General features: G+C 51.9%; 1 protein-coding gene across 2 annotated transcripts in view; it reads left to right on the top strand.

Moving 5' to 3' along the window:
- LOC138526394 (pleckstrin homology domain-containing family A member 4-like) overlaps positions 1–16,741 on the top strand; it is a 291,575-nt gene that overhangs the window by 125,336 nt on the left and 149,498 nt on the right. The window lies entirely within an intron of this gene.

Genomic DNA, 16,741 nt, shown 5'->3' with positions numbered 1-16,741 from the left:
TATTCCACAAGGGATCAGGGTTCGTAATTGAGGGGCGCTGGGAGCTATTGAGCTCCTGCTTGCAGCCTAGAAGAGCCTGGTTAGCTTGACACCAACATCTACCAGGGGCTATCTGGTCGCCAGGCCAACTGATGCCGAACAAACACACCTATGTGAATTTGACTATGTGTTTGGGACAATCTATAAATAAACTTTAGGACACATCTGTGGGCTATTTAAAGCATCAGAGATCAGAAATGAAAACAATGATAATTTTGCATTTTAAGGGAAAGTTAGATTTGCATAACATGATCTACTAGCTCCTTATTCCCCAATGGTAGCTCCTAGTCACTGGTTAATGCTGGATACCCAGGAGCTGCCTTTAGCTTTACCTTGTCCCTGGGAGATGAGTGGTTTACTGCAATCCTAGAGGTTTGGGTTATGTTATGCCACTGCGATTCATACCAGGCTATCCTGCCATTATCTTGGTCTCCAGGCACTCTGGCGGATCAGAAAGAGATAAAGGTTTTAGTTTTGGAGGTGCAGGGTTGGGGACCGTGACCGTGAGTACCACAGCGCATGTGTCTCAAAACACTCTCTTGTGTTTCTTTGTCAATGGGAGTAGTGCAGAGGCATCATTTAAACAAAAAACATAACTCTAGTCACAGTTGTCCACCCTGCCTAATTTTCTGGGGTCTTTCATTTTGTTAGTGGAGCGACTGTACTCAAGAACCTCCATTCATGCAGGGACTTCTTGATATGCGTGGGAATGCAAGAATTCCTGTTTCAAGGTGGGACTTCCTGTTTCAAGGTGGGACTTCCTGTTGGAGTTATCAGAGCAGGACATTTCTTAAGGGGCCAGGCCATACTTATTAACAGCCACACCAATTGCATTATAACTAATTAGGTTCTCAAGGCCCAGATTGAGAAGAAAATGCATGACCTCCAGACTCTATTATTTATTCATGTGCGTTTTGTGGTGGGCCGCCCAGCACCTGACATCCACATCAAAGGGCCAGTATGTCACTATGTAGAGGACCTTTGCCTGTAGGGAGGGAGACTCTGGGTGGGAGTGATGGGTGCTTTTGTTTCACGGTGGCAGACACCGGCAGGCACATGTCGTGAGACAGACCCTAAGCCACCTGGGTAGCCTTCCTTGGCTGGACACCCATTGCTGTCTCTTGAGGCGCTGCCGACCATGAAGGCGTGAAGCCAGCTCTATCCCGTTACCCAGTCTCTTACGAGTTGGGACACATTAAGTTTGAAGTGGTAGCCCCACAACCCCTTTCCCGTTAGAAAATGTGAATGGGTAACCACCCCAAAGAGACCCATGATGCAGAGGCCCACGGGGAAAGCTCCAGAGTTCCCTGTAGGCCAGTCCACCCTGGAGGGGAAGGGAGGCGTGGAATGATGCGACGTTAAAGGGTCGCTGCCATCTTAAACAGCACACTTGTAGCAAACGTAGGAAAGCAGGTACATTGCCCAGAAAAGGCTCTCCTGCATCAAAGAAATGCTCATATCCTGGACCAATATGTCAGGGACTCGGTGCCTGTGGAAGGCGGGACATGCTCGACCCTGGCCTTCAGCATGGCTGTACAGCACTGAAATGTCTTGCCAATGAACAGAGACTAGCGTATTACAAAATATACTTCCAGTATGGTAGCTTATATCATACTTGCCAACATGACACATTTAACCGGTAGGTGCTTATCAGTCCTGTTTTTTCTTTGCATTCTAGGAAATGTATTTCGAATTTTATAATAGGAAATAGGAACTACAAGTCCCAGTATGCAACAAACAAAAAAACAGGACTGGACAAGCACCTACAGATTGGAATGGGTCATGTTAGCAAGTAGGGGGAAGGCTGTGGCAGATGATCAAGGTCCCACCCACCAGTAACCTTACCCGCTCACCTGTCTCGAATCCAGATTGCAGTTAGGAACCGGGCCTGGGGACCTGGGAAAGCCGTGTGTGGGCACAGGTGGTTAGCAGTCCCTTCTTAGCAACCATGGCCAAAGAGTGTGCATGGCCTCCACTTTCAAACACCCTACTCCAAAACCGTAAGTGCCACGGATCCCAGAAACTGCAACCCTTATGGAACACCATTGGGGAGCCAGCTGTCTTCTTCGCTCCCCCGCCGGCTTGCAACACAGAACCACAGAACTTCACACATCTCCCAGCAGACGCTCAGGTGCCCCCACAGACTTTAAGAACCAGTCATCACTATTCCCCCCCGCCAAACCCCTGTAGAGCTTTCGCCGTTGCTCCTTCTCCTTCTTTCACCTCTCCCTCGCCCAGGCTGCCTCCATTTCATCTTCTGCTCTTAGGCGGAGCTAAGTAAGCAAGTCACATAAAATAAAATGCCATTGAGTTCTCTACTTCCCGCTCCTGATTTCTCCTTTCCGCCCTCTCATCACTTTCTTCTCAATCTCCTCTGTACTCGGAAATAACTTCTGCTTTATAAACGCTATCATCAGACCGGCGTCCGTTTAAAAAAAATGCAAAAAAAAGTGATGTCTTCTGTAGTGGTGCACATCTAACACACATCTAACACCACACCTACGTTTTAAAACTCTGCCACTAGTCACGACAGAGTAACACATAAATGGGCCTGATTCACAGAACGTTTTTCCTGTGGGATTGTGCCATTATAAAACACTTCCATGAATCGGGCCCATTCTGTCTATCTTGCTCTCCTGCGCTCACACACCAATTCCAATTTACAGGCCGATTCATGTAATTCCTCAAAAAAAAGTGTCACATGCGGCTGGCGCACAGCGTGCCCGTGCGAATGTCTGCGCCAGCCGCGTGCGATAAAATCAATTTCCACGCACAGCATATTCATGGATTCTCGCCTCCAAAACCAGCCGTGGCGGAGAGTGGCGCAGCGACCCTGCAGCAGCGCAAGTTACGCCCCCAAGAACGCCCTCGCGCAAGGAAAAGCCATCAAGATCGCAAAACCATCGCAAAGGGCTGCGCCAACCCTGTACCAGTTTACCGGACTGGCAAACAGCAAACGCAAAGCGGGGAACGCGTATTACGGGTGTCGGGAACACGCGTGCGCGAGAAGTTTCACACGCGATCTGGCCTGAGGGAGCGTGTGCGTGTATTTCAGGGGTGCGTGAGAAGTATTACACGCGAATGGCCTGGGTGCGTGTATTTCAGGGGTGCGCGAGAAGTTTCACACGCGAATGGCCTGGCGCGTGTATTTCAGGGGTGCGCGAGAAGTTCTATACGCGAATGGCCTGGGTGCGTGTATTTCAGGGGTGCGCGGGAAGTTTCACACGCGATTGGGCTGCGTGCGGGTATTTCAGGGGTGCGTGGGAAGTTCCACACGCGATTGCCCTGGGCGCGTGTATCTCAGGGGTGCGCGAGAAGTTCCACACGCGATTGCCCTGGGCGCGTGTATTTCAGGGGTGTGCGGGAAGTTTCACACGCGATTTCCCTGGGGGAGCGTGTGCGTGTATTTCAGGGGTGCGTGAGAAGTATTACACGCAAATGGCCTTGGTGCGTGTATTTCAGGGGTGCGCGAGAAGTTTCACACGCGAATGGCCTGGGCGCGTGTATTTCAGGGGTGCGCGAGAAGTTCTACACGTGAATGGCCTGGGCGCATGTATTTCAGGGGTGCGCGAGAAGTTCTACACGCGAATGGCCTGGGTGCGTGTATTTCAGGGGTGCGCGGGAAGTTTCACACGCGATTGGGCTGCGTGCGGGTATTTCAGGGGTGCGCGGGAAGTTCCACACGCGATTGCCCTGGGCGCGTGTATCTCAGGGGTGCGCGAGAAGTTCCACACGCGATTGCCCTGGGCGCGTGTATTTCAGGGGTGTGCGGGAAGTTTCACACGCGATTGCCCTGGGCGCGTGTATTTCAGGGGTGCGCGGGAAGTTTCACACGCGCTTGGGCTGCGTGCGGGTATTTCAGGGGTGCAGGGGAAGTTTTACACGCGATTTCAGCAGGGTACGTGTATTTCAGGGGTGCCGGGGAGTCCTACATCTGATTTGGCAGTGTGGGTCCTCCCAGGTGTTCCCTGTACACCCTCCACGGCCCCTGCAGGCAGCCCACACCACAGGGGACTACCCTGCATCCCTGGTCATATCCCACAGGCAGCCCACCCAACATGGGCATGCCCCCCAGCAAAGGCACATGTCTCCTTGCACTAATGATCACCAACTCATGTCCCCTTGCACCCCCACCCCCAGAATTGCGGGGCACCTGCCAGCAGGCCCCCACCCATGTCCAACTCATGTTCCCCACCACCCCCACCCCCCAGCACTGTAGGGCACCTGCCAGCAGGCCCCCACCCATATCCAGCTCATGTTCCCCACCCCCCCCACCCCCAGCAGTGCAGGGGCACCCCCCACCCATGTCTCCCACCACCCCCACCCCCCAGCACTGTGGGGCACCTGCCAGCAGGCCCCCACCCATGTCCAACTCATGTTCCCCACCACCCCCACCCCCCAGCACTGTGGGGCACCTGCCAGCAGGCCCCCACCCATGTCCAACTCATGTTCCCCACCACCCCCACCCCCCAGCACTGTGGGGCACCTGCCAGCAGGCCCCAACTCATGTTCCCCAGCCAACATGTCATCACAATCTAGATCCCTGGTCCCTATGGTCAGTCTCCAAATGCAAAACACCCACCCGAGTATAGCATCCACCCACTCAGAAATGGCAACTACATGACAGAACACCAATTGCAAGTTTCGAAACAAACACATGTCCCTCACATACACCCAATGGGTGTCAGTGAATCTCAAAACCCATATCATGATATGCATGAAACCAATGAGATGATACTACACATTGAAGTTCGATAAAAAAATATGTATTAAAGGAAACATAAATAGATTCAAAAATAAAGAAACAGAAATGGGAATGTACAAAAATGAAAAGAAGCATATCCGTGAAAAAAAGCAAAACCAAAAATCATAATCCAAAGTAATGGTGTCCAAAGTCACTGTCCACAAAAGCAAATCCAATGGGAAATAATAATTGAAAGCCATTGCTCCATGGGTAAATTGTGAAAGAAAATTTCAATCCAACAGTGAACTATGTACAGACGAACAAGCCAGGGTCCATTATCCCAACAAAAGAAATTAAACCTATCTAACAACACTAACTAATAAAATAAACTATATACAAAAATGTGGCCAATGTCCAAAATAAAACTAAAAACAAAGGAAACCTAACACTACCTACATAACTATGTACAAGGGCAGCGGGCTAGTCTGACGGCTCACTTTTGGATGTCCCGGCCCAGGGCATCATCAAACTCCTGCTCAATGTCCCGGAGGCGGTCCTCCTCCATGGCCCCGAGGGTCTGCAGGGCCGTCGACGTGTCCACCTCCAACCCCCTGCGGATTGCCTCGAGGCACTCGGCCCGCCTCAGGGCCCTCCGCATGGAGTTCTCCGCCCTGACCATTGTGAGCTGTGCCTCTTCCGCCCGCTGCGGCTCCGCATCTATGGCGTGACCCAACCGCTGCCACACGGAAGACACTCTCTGTCCTGGGTCCTCCTGCCCTCCGGCCGATGCCTGCCCCTCCGATGTTGAAGGCCCCGAGCCTTCATGGCTCCCACCACGTTGCTGCTGCTGCTGTGCCTCTGCCCGTGCACTGCCTCCTGCTGCCTGCACATCCTCCGCCGGCTGGGGTGCAGTCGTTGATGTGGCCACCCCTGCTGGACGTCCGACTCCCGACTGTGGCAGGATGCCTCCTCCACCAGCCTGGCCGCACCGTCAGAGGCAGCTCCACAGGGCACCCAGGTGACTGATGGGTGGGAAGATGGCACGGAGGACGACTGGCGCGTAGGGGGTTCAGTTGAGGAGGGGGTCGTAGCAAGCCCCATCAAACGGAGGAATCCGGCCTGGGTGACCTGTCCCAGCAGGCTGACGTGGTCAACGAGCCATTCGAGATGACGTGCAGTCTCCTCATGAAAAGACTGCAGTTCACCTCGCATGGCCCGTTGATGCAACGCCACACCAGTCAGGACAGGCTCAACCTGGACCCGGATAGCCACGTCCGCAGGCAGAGGAAGGCCAGTTGCCGTTTGCTCATCCCCTGCCTGAAAACGGGTCTGGACGTAGGCATCCCTGCTGGTGCAAGATGATGCAGGGACAGGATCAGGGACAGGATTGCACACAGGCACCTCCGCGGCGGCCTGTGCTGCCTCCTGTCCCTGGTCCTGCACTGCACCACCAGCACCAGTGGGATCCCCACCTCCAGACCCCATCTCTGTTGCTTGCACGGCCTCCTCCTCCACCAAACCCCCCCACCAACCTGGATGACTCCGTGCCATCTTCCCCCGTTGGGCCCTGTGGGGTCCCAGCTGCCCCTTCTGCTGCCGAGGAGTCCAACTCCAACCTCCGCCTCTTGGACCTCCCCCCGGCAGCTGCGGCCTGGGACGCGGCACCGGTCTCCTCACTCCCCGACGAGATGGCAACATGGGAGGGGAGCCGGGCCTTGCGTCTCCGGCTGGCGGTGGGATCCCCACCGCTGTGCTACACAGCACCTTCTCCGCCCTCTTCATCAGTTGACGCTGCAGACAGGGAGAAATAAAACACAGGCATCAGGGCACTGAACAATGGACACATACACACATGACAGTTGTACATGAGTGGCATTGGCAAACCTCAGACATGCCATCACAATCCCCAACACACATGTCATTTCAACTCGCACACATGAGCCATACCACAGCCATATCGCAACTGCCAGCACCATCCATAACCATACAACAGCATGAGCAGGCAAAGCTGAGCCAGACATCACATGCAACACAGGAAGTGCACCACACATGTACACACACCACCACACTTGCATGCATGTGTACACCTCTGCCAAATGTCGCAGTGTTCAGATGGGCATCCATGTCACATCTGCCAATCAGGCTTCCACATCCCGCTGTCACATGATCCATGTTGCTTCACTGTTGCACCCTTGTCAAATACACACAAATGCACACGTACACAGTGCTGATACATGCAGCTGAAAACAACATACATGCGTGACATCACAGACATGTCTACTTACATACACATTCATCCAAACATGTGTCCCCACACAACTGCATTTGGCATGCAAGCCTACACACACAAGCACCATCCATGTCTCACACATTACAGCCCTCGCATGTGTTAGCCCCACGGCCCTGTACACCCCCACCCATACTCGACCCCATACAAACAGATGTGCAACCTGCACACTACTGAAACATCACCACACGCACAGATCACAATCAGGATGCATGTACACTTACCGCTCGACTCCAGACGGGTCTGCCTCTCAAGGACCTGGACGTGGAGCGCTGGGGATATGCGTTCCAGGACCCTCATCTGAACTTCTGACAAGTGGCCCCGGCGCCCCTTGGCATCCGCTGCCTTCAAGTGGCGCCGGGCCTTGTTCAGGGTCCTGGACCTGAAGTCCTCCCAGCGCTTCTTAACATGTTGGAAGTCGCGGACTGCCACCCCCTCCGCGTTGATGGCAGTCACGATGTCAGTCCAGATCCGAGTCCGTCCTTCCTTGTCGGCGCGGGAACTTCCGAAGAGGGCATCATACTGCCCCAGGACTTGCTCCACCAGGACACCAACTTCGGTGGCACTGAAGCTGGTGCCCCTCTGCCTCTCTGGCCGGGGGTTGTCAGTGGTGCCAGATGTTGCAGTGCCTGACATGACAACCCCAGAGGCAGGAGTGGGTGGGCAACTGGGTCCTGGGGCTGGGCTGTGGAGCGATGGAATCCCAGTCGGGAGTCTTTGGTTCCAGCAGGGGTGGTCACAGCAACAGCACCCCTGGCTGATGTGCAGGCAGCAAATGGCAGGGCACGTGGGCAGCAGGCAGTCAGGCAGCAGCAGATGGCAGGTGGGAGCGTGCTCGGGGCTCTGGGGGGGCAGTAGTTCGGCCTTCTGGGCAGGAGCGTGGTCTTCCGTGTGCTTACGCGTGGCCAGCTTGATACGGAGTGATTTGGCACGTGAAAATTCTGCACGTCAGCGTGTGAATCGAGGAAAGGCCCTTAGCGCGTAAGCGCGTCAGCACGCATACGCGATTCCATTTGACCAAAGGCCCTTAGCGCGTATGCGTGTCTGTGACGTATCGCCCATGGGCGTTGCTTTTCGTGGGGTGCGGTGCGTGTGTCTTGCAGGCGTTGGGGTTCACACGCTATTACTTCACAGCGGGTGGGTGTTGGCTACGCGTTCTTCTACACGCAAGGCAGACGGTGAGTGGTACCCTGCTCCCCCAAGCCCGATCGCGTGTAAAACCACCCGCGAGCCCCTGAACTACACGTACCCCGCTCCCCCAGGCCCGATCGCATGTAAAACCACCCGCGAGCCCCTGAAATACACGTACCCCGCTCCCCCATGCCCGATCGCGTGCAAAACCACCCGCGATCCCCTGAAATACACGTACCCCGCTCCCCCAGGCCCGATCGCGTGTAAAACCACCCGCGAGCCCCTGAAATGCACGTACCCCGCTCCGCCAGGCCCGATCGCGTGTGAAAACCCGCGAGCCCCTGAAATACACACGCCCAGGTCAATCGCGTGTGGAACTTCACGCGCACCTCTGAAATACATGCACACGCTCCCCCAGCCAATCGCGTGTGGTACTTCTCGCGCACCTCTGAAATACACGCGCCCAGGTCAATCGTGTGTGGAACTTCTCGCGCACCTCTGAAATACACGCACACGCTCCCCCAGGCCCGATCGCGTGTGAAAAAACCCGCGAGCCCCTGAAATACACGCGCCCAGGCCAATCGCGTGTGAGAAACTTCTCGCGCACCCCTGAAATACACGCGCCCAGGCCAATCGCGTGTGGAACTTCACGCGCACCTCTGAAATACACGCACACGCTCCCCCAGGCCCATTCGCGTGTGGGACTTCTCGCGCACCCCTGAAATACATGCGCCCAGGCCAATCGCGTGTGGAACTTCTCGCGCACCCCTGGAATACACGCGCCCAGGCCAATCGCGTGTGGAACTTCACGCGCACCTCTGAAATACACGCATACGCTCCCCCAGGCCCATTCGCGTGTGGGACTTCTCGCGCACCCCTGAAATACATGCGCCCAGGCCAATCGCGTGTGGAACTTCTCGCGCACCTCTGAAATACACGCGCCCAGGCCAATCGCGTGTGGAACTTCACGCGCACCTCTGTAATACACGCACACGCTCCCCCAGGCCCGATCGCGTGTGGGCCTTCTCGCCTGTGTAGAACTTTGGTGCACATTTTTTTCCTGCGCAGGGACGCTACCGCCTGCTTTCGTGTGGCGGACATGTATGGGCCTGTGCGCGTCTTTGGCCGTGCACTGTTTTTCCCTATTCGATTCCATGAATACGTGTTGTAGGCGAGCATGTGGGCGTTCTGCGCACTTGCCTCCTGTACTTCCCCCGTGACGCCCACATTTTCACGAGTTCCCCATTCTGCGTGTGACGCCCCGTGTTACGCCTACTTTTGTTATGTGCGCCGCGCTATGTGCGTATTCGCTGTGGCCTTATCGCCTGGCGTTCGATGACCTGTGCGCCAGCGTGCGCCGCGCACTTTGTCAGCGCACATCCCACATTTTGCACGTGCACAGACTTACATGAATAGATGTGCGATGTTTTCTGTGCGATAATCGCACTTTCAATGCGATTTTCGCTATTTCACTGCGAATCGCACCTTTTTCGCACGCGTGCGCCGTTTTTTCCGCGCACATTAATTCCATGAATCGGCCTGTTAGTGTCAGCATATTTAATGCATTTCCATCTGGGCAAATTTAAATATTGCCTTATATTTGTTCATAATTATAAAGAACTGCGCACACAGTCAATCTATTGAATTATTCCATCATCCTCCATTTAGTGCAAATATGCAGCCTGTGCAGTTAATTTCACAGATAAGGCACAGGATAAAATGATTTGCCCAAGATCACACACTTTATTTAAGTGGTGAAGCTGGTACTTGAGGCCTGTCCACACCTTAGGGACTTGATATTTCACAAGTCCAGTTGGTAGAAATGCGTTTAAAGTGTGGATTTCCAGAATGCTTTGTCTGGAAGGGATTACTCGAAACGTACACAAATCACAATCGTAGAAGTGTAGCTTTCTTTCCCCCATCTTCATTGGAATACTACAGCTACCAGAATGCAAAGTAATGTGTGTAAGGTAGCTTATTACATCAACAGAGACGGTGCCGTCCAGGTTATTAAGCAGCCTAACATTTAAGCCGCTCCTTCACTATGCCCAGTTGTACTCTCCCCCCTGGCCCCTTTTAATGTGTAGTACTGTGAGAGGCGGGGGGAGGGGGTTGGGGGGGGGGGTCGGGTGATGAGAAACAGAATTAATTGAACCCTGTACCAGCGACATCGCTCAGTGAGAAGGATGTTGCTGATTTTATATTGTTGTCCCCTAGTGCGCAGGCTCGTACCCCCTTAGTCATCTAACCGTTATTCTTCTATCTGACAAAATAGGAACATTCCGGTAAATTCAAATGTAGCCCCGTGTTTAACTTGCCCGACTTGTTTCATGCATAATTCGCTTTTTGTGAGCTAATATAGAGTATATCGGCTCGGTTTTTTTATTTGTGCCTTGTGGACTTTGAAAGCAGATGCCCCTACTACTCGTCCCAGAATGCAATAGAGAAACTGGTGCTTAACGGACACCCTACGAGGGCCGCTTAAATAGCCCAGTGGGTGCAGGGTGAGTATGCCGCCCGCCTGTCCTGGCATAACAGTTAACAGAAGGCACCCGTCAGCGCCACCTTCTTGAAATAGCATTTGCAGCAGGTGGGCCAGGTGCCACAGAGGGAATCTGAGGGTGAAGCCCTCTGACCTCGCCATGCACTAGTTTTGCCCCTCATGACAACACTGGAGCCGCGCCAGGGCACCTGGCCTGTGATAAATCCTGCGACGGTGGCTGCTGAGGATACACACGGCGGTGACCATGAACACTTCCGCCCTCAGAATGTTTGTTTACAACGTCGCGTCACGTGTCAATAGTGGAACGTTGGTACAGTGAACAGGACAAACCAAATGAGCCCCTGGAACCTGATTAAATGGCCTTTTGACTGTCCACCTCAACGGTTTTCATTTGATCACCTTAGGAATAATGGAAGGCGAGTTGGCTATGCTAAAAGCGCAGTACGTGACGTGCTGGTTGGACACACAAATCAACAGCAAGCGCTAAGCCCTGTGAGCTATCCTACCAGCTGGTACACACACTTCCTATATCAAAGCCCCCCCTGCTTGACCGCCCCCTCCAATTATTGGAGACACTGTGCCGGGGAGGGGCCACTCAGGCTTTGATGGCAGCGTCATTGTTTGGGCTGCTTGCTCAAGCCGGTTTTTGAGTGCGCTGGTGGGGGGTCGGGCCGGTGCTTTTGTTGGACTAAGGAAGTGAGGCTGCAGTCAAAGAAGCGATTACATTGGGAAAGTAATGCTGTCACGGTAGTAAGTGCACACACAACAGGAGATGTGTGTTCTCCGAAATAGAGAGTCCCCCCACTACAGAATGTGTCCCAAACCTAGAGGGCATTGCATTACAGCTGGCCTCCACTCCACGTGTTACCGTGCCACATGCTAGCTTTGGCAATGGGTTTGTACAGTACGTGGTGAGCTATCCTAAGTCTATTTTAGGTTTCTAGATTTCTTATGGAGCGCCAAAGGCTGGAATCACAAAGTGTTTTTCAATGGGGTTCCCATTGAACACTCTTTGTGTATCACGCTCTGAAGTATTGCTGAGAGCAAGTTTGGGAGCGTAGTCTGGAGCCAGTGACCACGCGCTTGCTGAGGGGAAAAGGTCTGTGTATATGACAAATGAATCGTGACTTAATCAGCACGTAGCATATTATTTACATTGCAGGAGAATTCATTTGTCCACACACAGCCGCCATACATACACATTCTATACAATTTTTATACACAACAACAATACATATATGATAAAGCCTGTTAAAAATCATAGCTAGCAGATTTAGTTTAATAAAGTGCATTCAATGTACACAGCCACTATAGTTAAGAAAAGGGTGGTCTGCTCCTGGGGTAGTTCAATTAGATATGCAACAGAACCACATCCCCCATTTATCGACCGGTTTTTGCTTTATTTGAATCACTTGGCAACGTCTTCATCAGGAAAACAATATTACACTCTGTAGCTAGGAGGGGCAGCTTCCCAAGGTATCAGAAGCTTCTGCAGCAGTGGCCAAAACAGGCCAGAGGTCATCAAAATCACATTAAAAAAGTAGTGCCGCAAAAATCGGTTCAATCACGATTCCCAAGGCAATCGCAAGTCCCCCGGTTATAGTCCAAACGGGACATCTCGCCTGTGCCAGCAATTAAATCATCGTATTATGCGCGTGTCTTCTACAAAGGCTCCTCGTAAGGCACAGCAGCAGTGAAGTGCCGGGACCTCTCGTCGAACATCGGTAACTTTCTACCATCTGATATTAGCGCAACGCTTATAATTTATAACACGTACAAACACCCAAGGCTACCTTGGCGTGAGGAGAGACACAGCAGGGCTGCGGCTAGAAGAGAATCAGCCAAAGAGAGTAGTTTTAAGTAGGCAACAAAAGTTCAGATGGTTCTCAATAGACTTAGGTTTCAAGGGGAGACTATTCCAAAGCAAGCCAGCCGTTTCAGAGAAGGACCAGCCACCAACTCTCTGAAGATGGAACCTAGGAACCACAACCAAACGGTCACCAGCAGAACAGAGAGTCTGGTGGGGAATGTAAGGTTGGAACTTGTCCCGAAGGAATTCCGGTCCAACCTGATAAAAAGCTTGATGGACAATACATAAAGATTTAAAGGCAATCTGCTGCTGCAGTGGAAGCTAGTGTAAACGGCGTAATACCAGGCTGATGTGGGACCCATATGTGGTTGCAGTGGCGACCGGAACGACTAGATTCTGAAGCAGTAGCAGCCGGTTCATAAGGCCAGACGGCTAGGCCACATAGAGGGCATTGCAGTAGTCAATCCTGCTAGAAACGAGAGCAGGCACCACTAGTGGACAAGGAGAAACTGGAAGAAAGGGCAAAATCTTACAGAGAACCCACAACAGAGGATATCCAGACTGACAAACTGCACTCACCTCGTAACGCATGTAATACCATACATGAGTTCTGTTTCTAAGCGCGGATCCGGGATTCGAACCTCTGCTGCTCTGCATGGTCTTGCTTCCAAGACCAGCACATTGCTGCTGTGCTATCCTCCGTTAATCCAACTATGATCATTATGTGTGTCTGCGCTTGTGCTTCATGCCTGCATAAGTCAGTGCCGCACTTGTGCCACCCCAGTATAAAGAGTCTGGGCACACCGCTGTATGCAGAGAAAGATCTTGCAAAAGAGATTTATTTTCCAAAGATGCACACGAGTTTTAAGGCGCAACCTTTAATCTGTGCCTGAATCGGAAGCCATTGTAGCTTACTCAGGATCGGAGTGACACGTTGTACGCGAGGAGCGTTTGAGACTCTTCCCGCCGAATTGTTGTGGAAGATCTGGCTTCTGTGAATGAAAGTCTTTGTAGTCACACACAGATTGTTAAAGTCCAAAGTTGGCACCTGGATAAACCTAGCAATCGTGCCAAGATGGGATCTGCCAAGATAAGGATGTATCTGCTAACGCAGCGATATATAGTCGCTGGTAGTGAGCGCAATCTGTGAAGAATTGTACTCTGGTGCACAGAGGCGTAGACAGGGTAGGGCCTGAGTGGGCAAGGCCCACCCAAAATCTATAAATGCCCACTCAGCAGCTCTGTGTGGGCACGTACAGGTGTCAATTCCACTATGGTGGGCCCAACTACATTAGCTTCAGGCCCGAGTGGTTAGACAATCCTGGCTACGCCTGGTGCAGGGTGTCAAACGCCCAGGACAGGTCAAGCATAATGCAGAGCGCACATAGCAACCACTTGTGAACATCAAGGAGTGCCCTCTCTCCCCTCCCCATCTCGGTCTGAAACCAGATTGCCTGCCTCTGGGGCAGATATTTGCATCCACAGATGTCTGCATTTGCAGTATAACTACTGTTGTGTTACTGAGATTTATATTGTGCACCGCTGCCATTTTCATGGTCTCCAGGCGCTCTGGTAGATCTGGGAGGGGTAGTGGGATGGCGAGGGATAGTGCAAGAGAGCTTTTTCCTGTGCTTTTGGTGGCTTCAGTTCGACAAAATAACGGTCACTGGGTTTTGCGTTTGCTTCCATGTTATATGGGTTAGGTGTTGTTTTGGTGTGTGGGTCTATATGGGATTGTGTGCGTCTGGCGTAGTGCTGGCAATGTACTGTGTTGGGTTGAGTCTCAACGATTGCAAGAAAAAGGGAGTTTTGGCGATGGGCTGGTAGTTAACCAGTTGGATCCAAATCCGATTAGGGTTTCTTCAAGACAGGTGTAATCCAGGTGGGTGTTAAGTGGGGAGATACCAAACCCTGAGCCACTGAGTTATTGACCAACAATGTTATTGACAAAAGGGGCAACATGTAATATCTGCTGCAGGTCATGGGAATTATCACTAGTGAAGCAGTACACACTAGGTCTGTTAACACAATCCCACACCACAGGTTTAGGTGCATATTCCAAATACATTAAAGAACTGACCACCAAAACAAAAATAATGAATAAATAACAATACCTGAACGATATATTAGAACAGCAAACGTTTTCCACCTGGCATCTAAATACCAGTAATTAAAGGGGCAATGGCAAAGAAGATGGCAGACAATTCCAAAAGCGAGGAACCGAATGGAAGAAATGCCTGCTTTTCAGTTCTTGAAACTTTGGGTAGGTCCAGAAATAGTCACTTTACTGCAATAGGCTTCAGTGCCCCTGAAGCTTGTTGCACTAAATTAACGTTTTAATTTAGTTGCCAAATATGAAGAATGCCATTGGTGCACTGCTTTGTAGGCTAAGCCGGCACCAGAGGCATAGGCAGGGTAGGGCCCGAGGGGCAAGGCCCACCCATCATCTATAAAGGCCCACTCAGCTGCGCCGTTTGGGCATTTACAGATCTTTTTGTCAGTGCAGTGGGCCCAAATATATTAGCATCAGGCCCCATTTGCTAGACAATCCCGGCTATGCCTCTGGCCTGCACGCTTGCACAACACATGAGCTGCAAAAGAGGAGCCGATACTGGGGAAACTAGGATCAGAGTTACACGTCTACCCATCTCCAACATGCATCCTTCACTTCCGCTTTTTCACCCTACTCGTTAAGTCACCTGTTTTGTTATTGTTATTTGGCATTTATATAGCACTCTATATGTCAATGGTGTGATCTCCAAGCGCTTGGGTGTTGAACGCCCTTGGGGACCGTAGTGCAGGTCAGTCGAGAGAGTAGGGTAGTATAGATTGCTTGGGTGCACTCAATATGTGTTTATTATATAATATATATATTTATGAGGCTTGTGGAATCTGCTTAGATCACATGCTGTGCATAGGCCGACATCTAGTGGAAGCTGCGGAGTATTACAGTTTGTTTTTCGAAACTCGAAAATGGGCGTCGACACAGGGCGTGCCAGTAATACTATCCCTAGTGTGACGTCCACTGTACCCAAGATCCCTCACGCGTCTAGGATCCTCAGATTGTTTTTTTCCGCCATACTGGTCGAAAGCATTTTGCGGAGTCCCCTGGCCTTAGCCATACTTTTGCTAGAATTTAAAATAATAATCTATTGACATCCTTCCCCACCCCAACGTCGAACTTCGACACTCGACGCCGGCTGGAGAAGAAATCGACCGTCGGCTGCTGCACGACGGATTTGGGCCTCGGAAGGCCGCTGGCCTCGGCCCGGGCAAGTAGGGAGAGTGGGGGGTGGTACATACTCTACACTCTTGGTATATTGGTACACCTTATACATTTCCTACACTTAACAGCCCGCTGCCTCAAGGTGCGTATGGAGGGTACCCCTTTTCAATTCTGCCCCAAGTGCAATCGCAAATACCCTTGGGTCGAGAGGCACGCCACGTGCAATCTCTGCTTGCCGAGGGACCACCCCGAAGCGAACTGCAGAGCGTCTCGCAGGTGGTGCATTTAAGATGGACTGACGATGGAGAGCCTCCTGGCCTCAATCCCTGAGAGGGAAGCCCTCAGGCGGTGGACATATACTTGCATTTTGTCTTCTTTTTGGTGGAAGGAGAGGCCTCAGTCATCGGCCCCATATAAGCCAATCGCAAACAATGATGGCAAGACCCATGCGTGGGCACGCAGTGGAAAGTGGTGCATTGTGGTCCACTGTGTGAAATGCCACTGAGAGATCAGGCTACCCCACAATCAATAATAACAAGAGTGTCCACCACCGGACACCTACAGTGTGGTACTCTCAGTGCTTAGGCTGTAAATCCGACTGATCGGTCCATCGTAGCGTCTCATGGTCGGTATGATCCTAGAGCCGCGTAGACACTTCTTCTCCATAACATTCCCTGAAACGGGGAGCTTCGTAAAAAGGGCGGATATTTCTCAAAATTCCAGGTCCAGAGTCATTGTTTTAATAGAAGTGCAATAAGACCCAATTTCAATTGCTCCGGAAACTGGCCGTGACTATGCGAAATATTAAGAGTGTGATTGGGAGGAGCTAGAAGTTCCATAGGCAGCCCTTTCAGGAACCTGGTGAGTGCTAGACCACCAGAAAAAGGTGCAGGGTTCTAACCAGCAATTCAGCTGGAGAACTCACTCGTGTGTCCAATGTTACTATGAGATACAGGTACCATGTGTGGGGTGTAACCACCATGCCATCATCAGAGCCACGCTGGATGGACGTTCTAAAGAGCCATGAAGGTGTCCACTGACTGCCCCCCCATTAACAATGC

The sequence above is a fragment of the Ambystoma mexicanum genome, chromosome 1q, assembly GCF_040938575.1.
Source record: "Ambystoma mexicanum isolate Mex_15411 chromosome 1q, UKY_AmexF1_1, whole genome shotgun sequence".
Lineage (NCBI taxonomy): Eukaryota > Metazoa > Chordata > Amphibia > Caudata > Ambystomatidae > Ambystoma > Ambystoma mexicanum.
This window is presented reverse-complemented; position numbering and strand designations above follow the sequence as displayed.